The sequence below is a fragment of the Triturus cristatus genome, chromosome 5_1, assembly GCF_964204655.1.
Source record: "Triturus cristatus chromosome 5_1, aTriCri1.1, whole genome shotgun sequence".
Classification (NCBI taxonomy): Eukaryota; Metazoa; Chordata; class Amphibia; order Caudata; family Salamandridae; genus Triturus; species Triturus cristatus.
Window position 1 is genome coordinate 619,936,496 of NC_140587.1, and position 19,833 is coordinate 619,956,328.

A 19,833-nucleotide genomic window follows, 5' to 3' on the forward strand; every position below is an offset into this window, starting at 1 on the left:
GAGATTCTTTGTCTTTTCTCTGCAAGTTTCTCAACCATTCACTTAATTCCTCTGTAGATGGTCCTACTGACTTCTCTACATTACCTTGTTCTGAATCCTTTTGTGTTTCTAATATTGACTCCACTGTTGTAATATGTCTTTCTGCACAATTCTGGCCTACAAACGGGTTATTTGAAACATTTAGTTCAATCATACTTATTGTCTGTCTCCATGGATTTTCATTTTGACTCAGTTTTGGCTGCTCAACCTGATTATTGCTTTTATAAGGGACCGTTAGACAATGTTCGCTATCTTTTTGTTTATCAAAATAGGCATTACTGAACCTATCGTTACTGGAACTGTTACAGCTTCCAGATTTTTGGTTAATTCTCTTATTTTCTCTGTTAATTCTAAGGTTGTCTTTGCTAGTTCTGCTGAATTTTCACCATGTATTCTACTTTCTGACTTCCTCGCTACCTCTCTAATGGAATTGTTTTTTCCTAAATCTTGGAACTCTGGTTCCGATTTTATGATTCGTAAAGTTTCTTTCATTGGGACACTTGGTGTTAATATTTCTGGTTCTGGCCGATATGGGGGTGGATTTTTATAGAACATGTCATCAAGAACATCTTCCTCTGATTCATTCACTCCATACCCTCTCGATTCCATATTATGTCTTTTTTCTGTGCATTTTCTTCCTCCATTTTCTTCTGCAGTTCTTATGGGAAACAAACCCTCAGTCATACTTGCATTCCGCCACCTTCTCATTCGATCATCATGATTCTCATGTCCGTATGATCTACCAAACATGAACCTATACCTTCCGCCACTTCTCTGTCTTTCTCGGGCATGCATCTCATCTTCCCATTCTGTCAATGCTTCAAATTGTGTCGGTCTAGGTCTCGGTTCTAGATTCATCATTTTCTCTCTTAAATTTCTCAAAACTGCTAAATTAAATGAACCATGTTCTGGGAAAGCCAAAACTCCGTCATTTCTAGTGTACTTAACCCAATTGTCTAACCAAATACAGGTGTGATACCCATATTTCGCAACCATAAAGGATGCGGGGGTTTTCGGTGGAGGAAGTAATTGTCCTTCCCTAGTTAAAATCGGTTTGTACTTCTTAAACCACTTTTTAATTCTACCGAACCAGGACTTCTTCTCCTTTTCTGGTGGATCGCAATACATCTTTTCTGTCTTTTCGTGTATCACTAGTCTCTCCTCTCGACCGTACCGCTTTTCTGACCAATTGTCGCGCGACTCACACTAACGCACCAATCCGGAACGTCTATGTCACTCTGCAATTCTCCAATCCCAGCGCGACTCACACTAACGCACCAATCCGGAGCGTCTACGTCACCCTGCAATTCTCCAATCCTAGCGCGGCATACACTAACGCACCAATCAGTAGCGTTCTACGTTTCCAACTGACTGGCCAATCCCAGCGCGGTCGTTCTGACGTCAGCAGCCACTGCCGCAGCTCCTGCTCCTGTCTACCCCTCCTTTACAAAATTCACTCTGTAAGTTTTGTTTCAAATTTACAGACCTGTTAGTAACAACACAAAAACACCACCATTGTCCGCTTCGCTAACCAAGGAATAGCAATAGACCTTTCTCACGAGAATTCCGTCTTTCCCGAGAGCAGCACTTACCTCTGCCCTACTACGAAATCGTTACTTCCGTTGATAAAGTAGCACATCCCTCTACCTTACCCTTCTAACAAGCATTAGCTAACCGATCCTCCAGAGTTAAGACACTTAGTTGGAGACCCAATGCACCTGAGAAATAAAACTAGAGTTTCACAATTAACCTGAATGCCTTTACATTCACGCACTTTCACACGGAAAAATGTAGTTCATTCACACAGAACTCTGTCTTTCCCGAGAACAGCGAACAGTCTGTCCTACTACAGAATTATGTCATACGTTAATAAAGTAGCACTTCCCTCTACTTTATCCTTCTAACAAGCTTAGTGAACATCTATTACCTTTCCAGTGATAAGCGTTATCAGAGCGCCTTTTGGGCTCCTGGTACCGAAGACCAAAATTTCACAGGAGACCTTTGCTACCATACACTTCTTTCATACAGGAGATATTTCTAATGGCAACACGCGACGATGTCACCGAATCGAACCCAGACAATGCGTCGTGCAACTTCACTCGTTACACGTTTCCCCTGTGTACCTACAGGGCAACAACAATTCCGTCTTTCCCGAGAACAGCGCTTACCTCTGCTCTACTACGGAACTGTTACAAACTTCACACTTCCTACAGTTGTCAAAGAGGAGGTATTGGTTTACAAACCCCATATTTTATGTCTTATTGAGACACACCTAGCATTTAAAGATAGAGCACTGCTTTGGCAACTAGGCTATTCCATTATTATCTGCAAGACTCAGCAGGCCTCAGTTCGAGGTATTGTTATATTAAGCTTTCGCTTTTTTAAACGCTCAGGTAAAGGTGGCCAGTAAAGTCTATACTATATGTATGGCTTATGCCCCCAATAAAGATGAACCAGAAATATTAGACATGCTAAATTTTAAGCTAACACTCTGGTCCAGAGAATTATTGATTCTTAGTGACTTTAACTTTATTATGAGTTACAAACCAGATTATGGAGTAACTGTTTTCAAGGCTACATGAGCTTCTTTTTTTGTAACTGAAACTACTATTTTCATGTTGAAATTCATACCATTCCAATATGTTGCATCATCTTTTAACAGAAGGGCTCTTCCAGTTCTTGTATAAAGGAGGTGCTAACCCCACCCAGGCTTTTATACGAGGTTCCTTTCACCCATCTGCTTCTGTAGTTGGTTGATTTCTCACTGCTGTACTTGTGGTAAATCGCTGTCTGTTGTGGTGGGCATTTCATTCTTGTTGAGGCATTTCTTCTTTTCTTTTTGGACGCATTTATTTTTCAATTTAGTCAGATTTTGCAAACTATTACAAATATGGGCTTTTGTTTCTAGGCAATGTGTGCTACCTTTTTCAAAACATTTCTAAATTGCTGGATTTGCAATACATTGGGTATCTTTTATAGACCAACAAGATTCATTCAATGAGTAATTAAATTATTTGTTCACACAATTATAGAATACATAGATCATAATCAGTATCTCATACCTACCGCTAAATATACGTGCTTCGGAAACCTTCCCTATGAATCTTTTGTCAGTAGTGTTGTATCATGAGGTAATTGACTATCCGGTTTACAATTTAGCATTTTGTGGCTACTTGTGACTTTGCTGTCTTCACTTAAAATCATTCTGGCATGATCACTTGGCATGAATTATTGATACCTACAATGCCTAGATTTACCTCTTTTTTAAATGATATGGTTAGAAACACTGGTTTACTTGCCTTCTTCGACAATTATATGGCAGAATTGTAGTGGCACGACCAATTGGCATGTTGTTTTTAAACCTATATTTTGCTGTTTTCTGTTTTGCTGTTTTCTTAAGGATCCAATTTCTAATAAACTGTCTTAAGGATGGTCTCATGGATTCTTTCTACTAAGAGACCAAAACATCGACTTTTTACTCACATCAATCTCTGAAATGTATATACATTTATATATACTCTGCGTCTAGAGTACATGGAAATAGGTTGAGTTGTGTTTTTACACCAAAAAAGGTCACTTGTCAAACTATATCAGCTGGTCTGTGTGTCCTTATAGGTGTGCTTATACTTTATGTGACCCTAAAAACAGCTGTTGTATTATTCACTCTCTATAATGAATTAATGCTACAAAGATTAAACATCATTCCTGCAGGAGTTCTGTGTGATAAACATTCATAACACGAGGCATGCAATGTTGTATGCTGGCATCACATTATGTCTTTGTAATTCATGCAGATTATATTGCATACATGTTTTTGCCAGTACTACTGCAGCAATTGGTCTAAGTTTCAGCAAGGGCATCTCAGCCTATTCTCCTTCTGAAACTGATAAAATATGTATGACTGAGTTCACTATGCAATACTTGCTGTTTACAGTGCTGCATAAAACACAGGTTATAGCAGCACTAAAATGTCTTAAATCTGGCTCCCCTCTCGATCCCTGCCCTGTTACAGTTTTAAATATGGTGGCACCTACGATTAACCCTGTTGTGAACCATATTTTTAACTCTACTCTGGCTTCGGGGATGGTTCCCTCTATGTGGAAGAAAGCGAAAGTCCTCCCACTGCTAAAAAAAAGCTACAGCACACCCTAAGCTTGCTATCAATTACAGGCTATTTCGCTGCTCCTGGCCTTCTCCACAATTTTGGAGAAGGAGGTGAAGTGGCAACTGTCCATATATTTGGAAGCCAACTGCATTCTTCATGCTACGCAATCTGGCTTCTGCCCTCAATTTAGTTTTGAGACAGCACTCTTGGAAGTGACGGAGCATATCCACAATGATCTTGACAGGGTAGGAAAGGCAATGCTGATATTGCTCGACCTTACAGCAGCATTTGATATGGTACCCCACCTCAAGCTTTTGGAAAGATTACAAGAAATAGGAATTAGATACCAAGCACTTAACTGGCTGGCATAATTTTTAGATGGACGATCACAGGAAGTTTGGCTGCCTCCTTTTACAGCTCGGGCCAGGCCTCTGTTGGTGAGAGTGCCTCAGGGCTCGGCTCTTAGCCCTCCGTTGTTTAACGTTTACTTAGCACCCAGTCCCTGGGTGCTAAGGTCATCTCATATGCAGACAACACTCAGCTGTTGATCTAATGTGATAAAGACTCGGACCTGGACAAGAAGGAGATTGCTAAGTGCCTCACCGGTGTCTTTCAATGGCTGGAATCACATCATCTTAGATGTAACCCGGACAAAACGGAGATTGTGACTTTCGGTGCTGTTCCTTACAACTCTGTGCTAGATTGCTGGCCCAGCAATTGCCCGCATCCGGGATCCTCTAAAAATTGTGTCAAGAACCTAGGTGTTAAGATTGACAACTCATTATCTTTCCTCCTGCAGATCCAGGCCGTGATGGGGACATGTTTTAGCGTGCTCTGCATGCTGAAAAAATTCCTACTGCTCCTCTCCGAGGCAGCAGGTAGGAAAGTGATTCAGGCTCTAATAACATCTAGACTGGATTACGGAAATGTTTTGCACCTGAGTCTCCCCGATTACCTTTTCAACAGACTCCAGGTGGTACAGAGTGCTGCAGCCAGACTTCTGCTGGCTCGCCCATCAAGATGCCACATGTCTTCGCACTTAGAGGCCCTCCTTTGGCTCCCTATGAAACAAAGGGTGATGCTTAAAGACATGGTCCTTATGTTTAAATCCTTGAACGGGATGGGACCATCTTACCTCAAAGAGAATAAGTCCTTACATTCCTACTCGTACTCTTCACTCTTCCTCGACTCATATGGCAAGGGTCCCCCGAATCAACCGCCTTCGGATGGGTGGGAGATCCTTTACATATTTAGGTCCCAGAGCTTGGAATAGTCTCTCTCTCTATCTGAGGATGACTGACAGCCTGGAACTGTTCAAGAAAAAACAGCATAGTCCCTTGGTGCTGTCTGTTTCCCCCTTTGCCAGTGCCGGGACAACCTTCGAGAAGCTGTGCACTTTATAAATTGTTTTAACATAACATAACATGCAAACAATGAAGCTGAAGTTTACAACACATAGGGACCACAACACCTGGTCCCTGTGGCTATGTGGGTTGATGTGGGGGTCTGTGTTTTATGCCATTAACAATTGTGTAAGTCTTTGCAAGTCTACTCAACCTGCCATCTTTCAGAGGTCGATAAAATAGAAACCATAGAGTTAGGTAACAAATGAAATCCACTGTTAGGAGTAGTCTACAAATATGCCAGTCATGTTTATGTTGACATATAAAAAAAGAACAAGTGTTGAAATACTGGATATATTTCCCATGCTAGTCCTCTCAACCCTCTACTAAAGCTTCTGTCACATCCTCCCCTATACAACCCACCTCTTCTTGCCACCTGAAGCCCAGGACAACGCTCTTTTAACACTCCTCTTCACCAATAAACCTACCTCTTCACCCTACGACTAACCCTCCTAACCCATTCATCCTTTCTCCCACTCACTCCAGAGGCTCTCTGTGAATATCCAACCCTACCCCCTCTCCCCTTAACATCCACACCACCCCAATCCTTCATATTAAAATCCTACATCTCAAGTTACTAAACCAATATCACATAAAACAACTACATTAAAACAAACCTAAACACCCACATAAACCTCTCTCTAAAAACATCCCAGACATTCCCAAACTCCCATCCAACCCAGAATATGAATACGCATCCACTAAGCACGTAATGCCAATACAAATAATGCACATTCTTTCCCATATCTACCTCACAGTTTCCAAGCAACAAAGAACCTAACAACTCATTCCACAAGTATGCAACATGATGCAGTCACAACTCTTTCAACCATTGTAGAATGCAGAGCCTTAAACGCAGTTCCTCATGCTCTAGCTCCACCTATTGCCCATACCCCTTCCACCTTCAACACACACAAAAGAAATTTAAACCAGTCGCTCTACCACTCACACATATGGATTCTACAAAATGCCTTGTAAACCTGTTGGTAATAACAACCCCAAAAAACACTCCATTTCTTTTCTACAGTTAACACAATCATCAATAGCTCACCTTTTACAACTTCCAAGGACAGTACTCACTCAATCGTAGCACAAAATCACACCACTGACAAAACACCTGTCTTAAACTGCCTACTAATACCTGCTCTTTCTATGTCCTTGATAAGCATTTTCAACCTATTGACATATACAGAACCTGGCTTACTCTTAATAACTGAATCAGGACTGGGGGAAGACCAGTAGTGCATGAAGGTGTTCTACCGGCTATCAAACTATTACATAAAATCCCTTTGGCAAAAGAGGTGGCTTAGCTGCCATATTTAAGGAAACAAGGTTCAGTGCCCCCCCCCCCCCCTTGTCAGATGCAACCCTAACCAAACGTTCTCCTTCTTACCAGACAACCACCTAGGAATGGAACATCCCCAGACACCTTTTTAGACACAGTTTCAAACCCATTTCCAAAATGTTAAAACGTATGCATTTTTGGTGACCTGAACATATGGTTTGACTAACCTAATATGTCCCACCCCAGTGTGATTCTCAGAGTCCTAGATACACTCAACATACAACACCACATTCCCAAACCCAAACAAATTGCAAGACACACCATAGATGAATTTTTTGCAACCTAGACCCACTCGCATTCCAAAGGATGATGCCGGTCAGGTGGTCAGACCAGCACCTGGTTGGCTTCCAACACAAGACATCACAACTAACTCCACCTACACTGAGCTTACCCATACCTACATACTGTCACATCAATAGCCAATCATTTGAATTTCCAGGACGTCTGCAGAAGCAAACATCTTCCACTACTTGCCAGTATGGTTAATCCTGAGTATCAGAAAAGATGGCTTCCCTGGGTGGAAGGGGTTTGCGGAGAGAGAGATGGTTCTGGTGTATCTGGAACTCATGTAGAAAGAATGACTAGTGTTTGATGATCCTTTTCAGCAGGATCCTTCATGGTAAGGCACACTCCATCTGCCAGGACATATACTCTGAGACAAAAGAACTCAAAAACCTTAGGCAGCCATATATGAATGCTTTGCAATCAGCCTGAGCATGTTTTTTGCTCCCTTACTCCTTGAGTTATTTGTGGCTTTTCTTCAAAATACCTAAAATCACTTAAGGAGACCTCCATCGAGTTTACCCTACTGGTCTCCACAAGGTAACATTAGATTTAGGCATAAAATTGCTCTTTTGTAAAAAAAAAGAGAGATTATTTTAGAGAGTTCTTTGGAACGTGAGTCCTTGAGAAAAAATCAAAGACATTTATTAACCTTGTTCCACTCTTTTTATACTGCTTTTATTAATTTACTAAGAAAGTGGGGAAAATTCACGTTGCCTGTACTATTTTATCAATCTTAGGGATTCATTCATAGTTTGGTTCACAATTTGAATATGATTTTAAGGTAAACTTTTAAAGTAATTAAATCTTTCACTGAATGGATTTGTGGGACGAGAGGGTTAAAAGTTAGTTGGGAGTTCCTGGGTAGTCTTACCTCAGTGCTCTCTGCACCAGGTTTTGTCTACATGGAGAGAAGATCACTTACTGCTTCTATATTTACGCTTTTCAGCCATTTTAGGTTAGGCAGCACTCTACTCAACAGATAGCCTAATAAGCAGCTTTCTTAAGAGGGCCTCAGTGCAGACGCACCAAAGGCAAGCCCATCTACGCCTGTCCCACGGCCAGCATCAGCCATGATGCTCTTTTTGCGGCAGTCTCGGATTTAAATATCTGCAATTCCTTCAAAGAACTGTTTGACCTTAGACCATCAAATAGCTGTACTGGTAACTAGCTGTAGCAGTTAACTGTTGGGGCCATCAGTCCTGAAGACAATATTTGGGAGGTATTCCATTTGAGACTGAGCAAACAAACACAAGGAGTGATGGACGGAGTGCCAAAACATTTCAGACACTCACTCCCAATCACAGATCTGGGTTGAATCCATCATCGTTCTTCAGCTCACTTCGCCACCTCATTTCAGACCCAGCTATATGCAAATCATTCTTGACCCTGTGCCTCATGGGAACAGTCCAGTCCAACTGCCAAGCCAGGTCTTTTCTGAAACGGAAAGAAGCATCCTGGGACCGGTTTCGGTGTAACATCCCTCATCAGCCGGTTTAGCTGGAATCCAGTGGCAAAGTGAGCAAGGGACCCACGTCTAGGCATACCCTGCCAACTTAGGGCGAACAAAGCAAACACTAGGAGATGATGGACGGAGCGCTGAAACTTTTCAGACACTCATCCCCAGTCACAGATCTGGGTTGAATCCATCATCGTTCTTTAGCTCACTTCACCACCTCAGTTCAGACCCACTATTTGCAAATCAGTCTTGACCCTGTGCCTCATTGGAACAGTCCATCCCAAACAGGCAAGCCAGGTCTTCCCTGAACCCGAAACAAGCATCCTGGGACCGGTTTCAGGCTAACACCCCTCATCAGCCAGGCTGGCTTGAATCTAGTGAAAAAGTGAGTAAGGGACCCACGTCCAGGCATACCGTGCCAACTTAGGGCGAACCAAGCAAACACAAGGAGATGCTGGACGGAGTGCTGAAACTTTTCAGACACTCACCCCCAGTCACAGATCTGGGTTAAATCCATCATCGTTCTTTAGCTCACTTCGCCATCTCAGTTCAGGCCCAGCTATTTGCAAATCAGTCTTGATCCTGTGCCTCATGGGAACAGTCCAGCCCGAACTGCCAAGCCAGGTCTTTCCTGAACCGGGAACAATCATCCTAGGACTGGTTTCGGGGTAACACCCGTCATCAGCCAGGCTAGCTTGAATCCAGTGGCAAAGTGAGCATGTGACCCACGTCTGGGCATACCCTGCCAATTTAGGGCAAACAAAGCAAACACATGGAGATGATGGATGGAGTGTTGAAACCTTTCAGACACTCACCTCCGGTCACAGATCTGGGTTGAATCCATCATCGTTCTTAAGCTCACTTTGCCACCCCTGTTCAGACGCAGCTATATGCAAATCAGTCTTGATCCTGTGCCTCATGGAAACAGTCCAGCCCGAAACAAATAAACAATATACCTTTTTAAGCAACCTTATGGTCACTTGAAAGCACTGAGAGTGAAGGAAAGGGACAAGAGAAAATAGAAAAACAAGACAAGGAGAGAGGAAAGAAGGAGCCATAATAGAACAAATGAATGGAATGGGCAAACCAACCCTAGGTGTTTCACCAGCAGGTAGGGAGTGAAGAGAAAGGAGTGATAACGTGACAGGAGAAAACAGGAAGAAAGAGAGAGAAAGTAGATGAGGGGAGACAGAGGTAGGAATTGGGATAGCATATTTATAAATACATGCACAGTCCATGAAATACTAGAGACGGCAGAGGTAGCCCATGGGAGCCAGAAGACGGCCCACTTGCTCCACGATGAAAACAGTGTGATCTCATATGATCTCCTCCCTGTGACTTATATTCTGCTGTATGTCTACAGCTGAAGAAGTGCATGAATAGCCAAAGGGGGAGCTGGAGTGCTGGGAGGTCACGGACCACTGGCATGGAGAAACCAGGTATTTTCCCTATTCTTTTTTTGTCAAACTTCTTTTTATTGTGAACTTTTTCAATGAGGCTTGAAATACATTCATAACATGAGGACACGCATTTCAACTTACATTGCTATTGTAAAATACAGTTTTTCATAACATTTCAGCTGTCCCCTTTTCGCTTGTATTTGCAGCGTTATCTCAGCAAGCACCAAACCTCTCCCTCTCTTATCTAAACAATAAGTAACTTACGTAAGTAACCGAAATGAAACTAGGTACTCAAAAGTATTTGGATGTGTTGTTGGCCAACAGGATTTGTGCTGGATCTGACAAGGCTGCGGGTCTATTGTGCTTCGGGGATTGCGTTGGTACTGAATAAGTTAGAATTGAACGAGGTGCAATGCTCAGGTTCGCGATGGACGGGTAAGCAGTGGTAGGCTTTATGAGAGGTACCTTATTAGGGGTGCCCATGTATACATAAAAGTTTTGAAGTCATCCCTGAAGATATCACTCATCCATTCCCTTGTTACTGCCTGCCAGAGTCGGGCATGCCATTGGGTCAGAGTTGGGGTGTCAGGTTTCTTCCACGCGGCCGCCACCGCTGTTTGTGCTGCCCCAAGCATAGCCAGAGTATACCTTTATCTGCATTGGTTTTATATTTCAGAGTTGTAGGTCTAAGTCCCTGCAGTGCAAAGTTCGGTGTGTCTAGAATTAGGTATCCCTTTAATTTGTGCTTCGATTTCAGCCCATAAAGGGTGAAACCTTGGGAAATCTCACCAGATGTGGCAGAAATCACCCAGCAGGCTGCATCCCTCCAGCATCTATCAGACGTGTTTGGGAAGTATTTCTTCAATTTTGTGGGATATATTTACCAGTCATATAGGATTTTGTCATGTGTTTTCAAGAGGCTTAGTGAGTGGTTATGCCTGTGAATGTCCCGTCACAGCTCCCGCCATTCTTCTTCTGTGATATCGTGACCTAATGTGTGTTCCCAAAATGTCATATGGTGGGGCGGTTGTGAGTGCATTGTGCGGAGAAGAAGATCTTATAAAAATGCTATGATACCCTTAGTACCAGTGGTCTTTTTTACAAAGTTTTCTAGCAGGGTGAGTTCCCTTGTGGCTGCCGCCCGTATATCTGGTTGCAGTGCCCAATGGTGCACTTGGCAGTAGCGGAAGTATTCCCCTTCCGTGAGATCGAAGTCCCGCTGACAGTGCTCAAAGGTAAGCATATCTGAGTTGTGAAAGAGGTGTGATAATGTTAAACAAAACCCTTCCCTCCATGCCTCAAAATCTCAAGGTCATGCTGATGGGGGGAATGCCAGGTTATAATGAATCAGGGTAAAGGGGGAGGGGAGCGCTGTCAGAGCTGTCTTCTGAAGGACCTCGTCCCATACTCTCAGGGTAGTCCCTGTTGGAGTGCGAAGGTATGCGTTGCCGGGCCAGTACTTTTCCGGTTTCCACAAAAGGTCAATGGGACTCTACCTGTGATTGCCCTATCCATGTGTAGCCAGTGCTTATCTGACTCCCTCTGGGACCATTCAATGGTGACTCTGAGATGTGCCTCTTTATGGTAAAGATTAAAGTCTAGGAGTCCTAGCCCTCCCTTCAACATGGGTCTTCAGAGTAATTTAAAGGGGAGCCGAGCACGTTTGTTTTGCCAAATAAATGCATTGATTGTAGTTTTGAGCCCCTTCTGGTATTCGGTCTCCAGCTCTAAGGGCAAACTCTGAAATAAGTGGAGAAAGCTAGGCAGTACCACCATCTTGACAGCATGGATCCTTCTGAGCCATGATAGGTACATCGGACCCACCTCTTTAAACCAGCTTTCAGATTGTGTAGGAGTGGTGGATAGTTAGCGTGAAAGAGCCTTGAGATCTTAGGTGTTAGTTTGATGCCCAAGTAAGTGAGTCTTCTCTTTGCCCACTGGAAGGGCGTCGTTGAGATTAGGGCCTCCTTTTCTATATCTATAGCGTTGAATTGAGCAGGGAGGACTTTGCCATATTTATGCGAAAGCCAGCTACCTCTTCGAATATTTGAAGTTCAGATTGTAGGGCATCTGAGTTTTGTGGATCTGTCAGGGGGAGCAAAATATCATCTGCGAATAAAGAGATATTGTGGTCCTCTGTTCCGAAAGTGATCCCCTTGATTAGCTGATTAGCTCAAACCATTGCCGCAAGGGGTTTAATACTTAAGGCGAAGAGGTGAAACCGGACAGTCTTATCTAATTCCTCTTTCCAATCGAAGGGGTTTTGCGCTCACTCCATTTACCAAGACCCTTGAGCTAGGCTTGGCATAATTTGCCCGGATCATGGTGAGGAAGGTCTCAAAGAAGCCAAATTGCCTCAGGGTAGCGAAGAGAAAAGCCCAGTTTACACAGTCAAACTCTTTCTCCCCGTCCAGGCAAAGCTTGACTGCCGGGATGTCTTTTTTTGTGACTTTCTCTATTAGATGGATGATTCTTCTTACATTGTCATGAGTCTGTCTCCCCTTGATAAACCCCGATTGGGCCGGGTGATTTAATTCGGGCATAATATCTTCTAATCGGGAGGCCAAGATCGTAGAGTACAGAATTGTGTCCAGATTAAGGAGGGCTATGGAGCGGTAGGCACTGCAAAGTGTTGGACCTTTCCCTGTTTTAGGGATGACTGTGATTACGGCCACACTCATGGATGCTGTTACCCGCCCTACTTCTGCTATGTGATTGAAAAGAGATGTTAAGTGTGGGACCAGTTCTACGCTGAATGTTTTGTAGAAGCATGCCATCAGCCCATCCGGCCCAGGGGATTTAAAAAGATTTAGGGAGCTTATGACTCACTGTACATTCTCTTCCCCAATGGGGTCTGCTAGTCGTTCATTTTGAACTGCTGTAATTTTCGGTAGGACCACATTATCAAGGTAATTTAGTTGAGCTTGGGCGTTTGTGGGCGCAGCAGTATAGAGCGATTTATAGAAGTCTCCAAAAATATTTGCCTTCCCCTGTTCTGATGTTTCCAGGTATCTCGTGGGGCCACGAATATTCCCAATGTATTCTTTTTTCCGACTGACCCGTAGGTTACGTGCAAAGTAGGCTCCCACCTTGTTGCCTAATGTGTAGGATGTTTGTTTCAATCTTAAAAGTGTCAGCTTGGCTCTGTTGGCATACATTACATTTAATTTCCCCTTCACAGCCGTCACCTTACGCTAAAGAGCTAGAGTGGGGGTCTGTTTGTGCAAGTGTTCTAAGGTGTGTAGCTCTGTTTACAGTATCAAACGTTCTGTGATTCGCTGTTGCTTAAGTGCCGCTTTTGCCACTATACAGTGACTCCTCAAAGCCGCTTTGAACGCATCCCAAATGTTAGCGGGAGACGTATTCTGAGGATTGTTTAATTGAAAGCATTCGGTTATAGTTTTTGCAGTTCATCCCTCGCTAGTCTGTTGCGCAGCAATGTGTGTGGGAAGAACCATCGGGAGAATTTTGGCGCTTGGTCCCTCCACCCAAGAGAGACTAATACCGGTGCATGGTCTGAGATAATAATTGGGTGGATCTCAGCTTTACAGACCTCTCCCATTAGGGTACGACTCATGAAAACGTAATCTAATCTTGAATAGGAGCGGTGTATGTGAGAAAAACAAGTGTAGTCTCTATCCGTTGGGTGAGCCTCCCTGCAGACATCCCCCAAACCCAGGTCCTGCTTCATCTCCCTCGAGAAGCTGCCCATAAGGGATCTGTGTGGGTGTGTGCTGTTGGTGCCCAAGTGCCAAGTAAGGTTGAAATCACCCATGGGGAGAATCTCCCCTTTTGCAACCCCCTCTCTCCACAGTAACAGCGTTTTGGTGATAAATGCTGCTTGATTAGTGTTTGGGGCACAGATCGCTACTATTGTGCATATTTTCCCACTAATTCTGCCCTTCACCATAACCACCCTTCTTCCTTTATCAGAATTGACGCCGTCAGGTTGGAATTCCGACGTTGCTTGAAACAACAGTACCACACCATTGTGCTTAGTGAGACTAGAGGATTTATATATTAGAGGGTATGTTTTATGTTTCAGTCTATGGTCTTCGGGTCTTTTAAAATGAGTTTCTTGCACTGCCACAATATCATAGTGGTCTCGTTTTGTGTCCCATTACAGTACCCCTCTCCAGCCATCCCGTTGCCCCACCTTACCCCCCCACTTCTCCCCATAGCTCAGCATTTGTGAGTACTTTACATGGTTCCCATTTCCAGTGACTTTTTATACTGTGAGTACCTAGAAAGGGGAAAAAAGAACAAACCCCCCAATCCAAACCTTTTGGATTGGGGGGTTATAAAACTAGTATATATCTGCATTAAAGTCAATTAGGGCGAATCAGTCCTGCATTGTTGCCTTGGCTGAGGCTGGTTATACTCGTGAGATGTAGGGCATTTGATCACTCACAGTCAATGCTGCAGGCTTCTTCCCGGCTGCTAATTTATCAGCGTGATAGTAGCAAATGAGTGTCTACCCCTATTACTGCTGCATGTTCAGTTTGTTTGAGGAGTCTTTAGGTTTATGGATCATCTGTCTTTTCCTGGTCGGCTTGCATGCTTCCTGAATTTAAGCAGCCTTGAATTCTCTGAGGCCTGTGAGAGGCTTTTCCATAGTCAGTGTTCTATCACTTCTGTTGTTGTTTAGGTGGACGTTGGGAAAGCCAGGGCAGGTTTTCTCGACTTCCCCCTGGTCTTAATTTCGAAGGATCGGGGTGGTTGGCCGTTCGATCCCCTTCCGGTCCTTCCAAACTGAGGATTGTCAGGACTTCCTCTAACTCTGTGATATGGTGTGTCTTGTTGTGGTAGTCAAATGCAAGTCCAAAGGGATATGTCCATCGTATCGTACCCCCTCCTTGTGAAACGTGTCTCTGGCCGGTCGAAACTGTTGGGGGCGTGCCAATGTCGCTGGTGCAATATCTTGGAATAGAGCGCATGAATACCCTTAGAACACCACCTTGTCAGCCTTTGTTGCAACTTGGAGGAGGGCCTCTTTTACTTTAAATGTGTGCAGTTTGACCAATATGTCACATGGCCGTTGTTTGTCCCCTGTGTACTCGGTCGATTTTAATTTTGCTTGAGTTGGGTCCCAGTATTTCACTGAAAAGTCCCACTGTGAAAGCCTTAAGTTTGGGCCCTGCATGCTTTCCTCTGGATTCGGAACACAAATGTTTTCCCTCCGAGTCCCATTTTCTGTCTTCGTTTTTGAGCAGGACTGACGGAAGTTGCATCGGGAGCGCTTGCGTCGTGGTTTTTAGCTGCATGGTGCAACATTTTAGCTCCCTCGCTTTTGTCTTCAGATCTATCACCCTGCTTCCCGCCGAGTCTATATCCTGCCGAAGTGCCACCAGCTTCTCACATGGATATGCTTTAAGAGTCTCTAGAGTTGTGGGCATGTCTGTTTTAAGCTCCTCACACAGTTATTTCTTGATTTTGCGTAACGATGTTAAAAGATCCTCCTTTGTAAAAGCCTTCTTGTCTTCTCCTCGTGCAACCTGAAGGCTGATTCCCACATCCATAGCACCAAAATAATTAGATACTCTGGTTTTTTGCTGTTTCTTTGTTGGCATATGGAGGCTCTCTGACCCTGCCTTCAGTATCAAAAAGCCAGATTCCCAGAGGAGGTGTCCTGTGTAGCCCCTGATGTCTCCGGGCCTGTCTGAGCGCCGCGCCCCCTCTGTCTATCCCTCTTGGGGAGTTCGTCGATCACTTCTGTCCCGAGGGGGCCCACCAGCTCATGTCAGCCGAATGCAGTGCGTCCTCAAGAGCCCGAACGCAAGTCGCTGCCCCTCGCGGACTTCGTCTCTGTTCGCTTCAGATCGTCCTGGTGCATGGGTTTGCGGCAGGACAGCGTGCACCGCATCCGCTTCACCTCTCTGTAGTCAAGGGCCTCCCGCAGTCGTGGTAAGTCCTCGTTGTCCTCTGCGGGACTCTTGGTTGCTCAGTCTTGTCCCATCTTTGCTAGTTAACAGGCCTCAGTTCCATCCATGCCCATCGCTGCATTCCCGAGACTGGGCAACCCCTGGAATTAGGAGTCCTCACCCAACCCAGCATGAATCTTCAATTTCCCTCTGGGGTGGGGTTCCGATTGCAGCGATACTCCCTCGCTTTAGATAGGTAGCAGATCCTCGATCTCTGATCAGCAAATTAGGTTGGGATTGCTGGGTCTATTTATTGTCCCATTTACCTTCTTGCTGCAATACAGTATACCCTAGCATATCCACAACCTTTTTCAATTATGTTCCTTATTTAGCTCCAACCATCTTGCTATAAACATGTTTTATGCATTGACTATTATTCCTTTAAGACCTATGTTATGACACTATGGAGCAATTCCCACAATAACCTTATTGCATGATTCCTTCACCTTGCTAAAACATCATAATGAAATAAACTCACCATGCTACCAGTAAAACATATGCAAACATTTCACAGGCTTAAATTGTATATTGAGTTATTCTTCATACACTGCTAGGGGGCATTTTCACAGAGTGGTGTTATTTTATGTTCCATTGATACCAGTTTGTATGGCTTTGTTAAAAGTTTGAGTGCCTGCCTTTGCTGTAAAGGTACTATGGATGCTCACACTTAGTGCTTGATTTCTGTGCTCTGTGTTGTTTTTCAGAGAACATTAGTCCAAACTTGTATTAAAGTTCAGACAAAATCTATATTGTCTGATAAAAGCTAAAACTTAGGGCTATTGTGTAGTATCAGGGAGTAGTCAGCATTCTGTTAGAGAGCTTGAACATATTAGGGCGTCTTCGCCAAAACAACATGAGAGTGGTCTTACCTCCTGATATACTACTGTATGCTTGTTAATGTGGACGAACAAAAAATAACCCATAAATGTGCTGAAGCAGCACCTCTGGACACCAATTTTCTAAAACATCCGAGGTGGGTGGGAATTATCACATATATCTTGTAAAAGGCGTTTTGATTTCTATTCAAAGGGTCCAGAGTGTTTTATAAGAAATCATTTGCTACAGTCGCACAAACCGGAGCTTGAAATTACATGTCAAGCTAGGTACACTATCCCAATGAGTATAAAAATATAGCATTTAACAGTGACGGGAAAGCTCACGAGTAACTGAGGCTTGGGCTTTGAAGATTCATCTGCCCTCACCCAAAATTTGTGTCTAATTACTCTCCTGCTTGCTTATATAGTTGTTGATGACATTAAACCACACCTAGATATGGTATTCTGTGTTCCTTACCGCAACTTGTCTAAGGCGTGATGAGGTGCCACCACCATTCAAATGCTGATCCTCCTTGAACTCTGCCTTCAAATCCATCAGATCAGGATGCTGATTGAACAGGGAGTGAGGAAAAAGGATGACCTAAAAATAACGGTCATGTACAATAGCACAGCAGGATCCCCAAATGTAAAGAACTGTGAGAATAGATATGCAGTACTTTCCCCATCAGCCTACAGTGAAGATGGATGGTTGAGTGATACCGACTAGGCTAATGAGGGGTCTTTTCGAGGAATATTAGCGGATTTGCTAGAATGTTGCATTCAGATAAGCTTAAAGAGATATTGAACCAACATGAGATTGTATGTCTGCAGAAAACCTGGAGGTGCAATGACACACGTACAACGGATGGGTTTGTACAGGTAAAAAGGGCAGGGAAGAAGAGTCAGCAAGGGCACCCCTGAGGGAGGGGTTATTAACCCTGGTATCCAAAAACATTGCCAAGAAGATATTACAACTTGAAGTAAAATGCAGCTGGGTTGCAGCCTGCAGAGTGCTACTTCATGATCCCGATAGGAGATGTGAATGTGTGTTAATGATCAATGCTTACTGGGAACTGTGCCCCGCTTTCCTGCCTGGCGGCGTGATAGAACGAGGTGACCTGGAGGGGACCTTGGCCCCCCGGGCAGACAGAACTGCCATTGGAATCTGCACATTGGGCATGGTGGCTCTTGGCGGTCTCATTCACAGGAGGCCACACGACAGAGACAGATGCCCTGATATCTGCTGTGCACCCCGCTGTGGCGAAACCTGGGAAAACAGACCATCAGTGTGGTGCGGCTGCCTGTGGTGGTATGTATTGGGGTTGCGGGGCTGAGGCTAGGCGGGGCCCTGTCTAGATCTGGATTCCCTGAGAGGCTTGGAGCTGGGATCGGACGAGGGGCGCGTGGTGGCCCGACGCCCGCACCAGGGTGTCGGCGTCAGTGGTGGTATTACCGAGAAGGAGCACTAAGACACACTCAGGTCCGTTGCGCTATGGTAAAGCCTAAGGGACAGGCACTGCGGCAGACTAGCAAGATGGATAAATATGCGTTCCCTAGACAAAACATTGAGGGAGCTGGACCGACCGAGCGACTGGAGCCATCCCTGAGTGCAATCATGGTAGCCACTGATGATCATAAGTCCTTGCTTGAACCCAAAATAGATGCAGTGACAATCAATATGGGCCTCCTGTGGGCAGATATCCAGAATCTGTAAGACAAGGTGAAAACCGTTGAGTCTCATATTCACACCCTCCTGGCCTCCACCAAGTCGCAAGAGGACGAGGTCCACAGATTGACAAAACAACAGGAACTCCTGGCAGCAAAAGTCAAAGACCAGGAAGGGAGGGCACGACATATTAACGTGAGAAAAGCTGGAGTGCCGGAGGGCGCGGTGGAGCACAGTGTGGACCTCTTTGTGGAAGATTTGATAACTAATTCCCTAAGCGCATTTCCAAATTCTTCTTGGTTGATGAGCACATAGAGCGCTGATGCCGCAGCCAAAGCCGGGGGCAAATATTGCTGGCACCATTATCGCCAGAATCTTCAACCACCGGGATGGGGATGTAATCCTGCAGGCAGCCCACTCCCAAGGGATCTGAAGTATGAGAACACCACTGTGCGACTTCACCCTACAAGTGCAACATCAACGGCGCAGCTTAGCTGGCGTCAAGAGGGCACTTCGAGAGAAAGATCTGAAATATATGATGCTCCTCCCGGCCAAGGGGAAATCCTGGTTCTTCGTCACACAAGCAGAGGCATGGGTCTGGCTGAAGGGATGGTGTACAGCAGAACGACAGAGACCCAGGGGAAACCGGAAAAGTCAGTTCCCGGAAAGACAGAGTGGTGAGTCCAGGCCACAGGATGACAGCCAGCATACTGCTGCGATGAAAACAGAGGTGACTTAACTATTGGACTGGAAGGTGTCAGACACCCCGTGCCCTAATCAGATCTGCGCTATCTGTTGGAGACTGGGGACACAATGCAATGGTGATCTCTTGGATGAAGGAATCAAAATGATCCATGGCTGCTCTTGGGAAATGTAGTCTGACAACAGACACAAGTTTGAAAATATGGGGGGGGTGGGGGGGGGCACGAATGGCCAGCCTGCGCTGGGCCGCCAGAACACTGTGCTATTAATTAGCTTCCTTGGGACATACGAGACATGCAGACTGAACCAACTAGCCCACGCAAATATTGCTGGTGTCCTATTCACTGAATGAGGGTCTGTGAGCACCTTGGGTTCGCGAAAAATACTGTCTGGGCAGCCAATCTCTGATACGGTCAATGTTCTTTTTGGGTCGACAGGCGCTCTTAAATTGGAGTCATAACCTCAGTGATCCACCCAAACCAGTCTGGATTTATGCAGCGTTGGGGAACTTGTCTAAATATACGGGGACTGTACGGGGTGCTACATATGACAAAGGGACCAGAAATGGAGGAAGCGGCGGTACGGTCTCTAGCAGCGAGGATGGCCTTCGACAGTATAGAGTGGCCTTATGTCTTTGCGGTCCTCCCCAGATTAGGTTTCGGCCCTAGATTCTGTTTGTGGGTCTGCTTACTATAT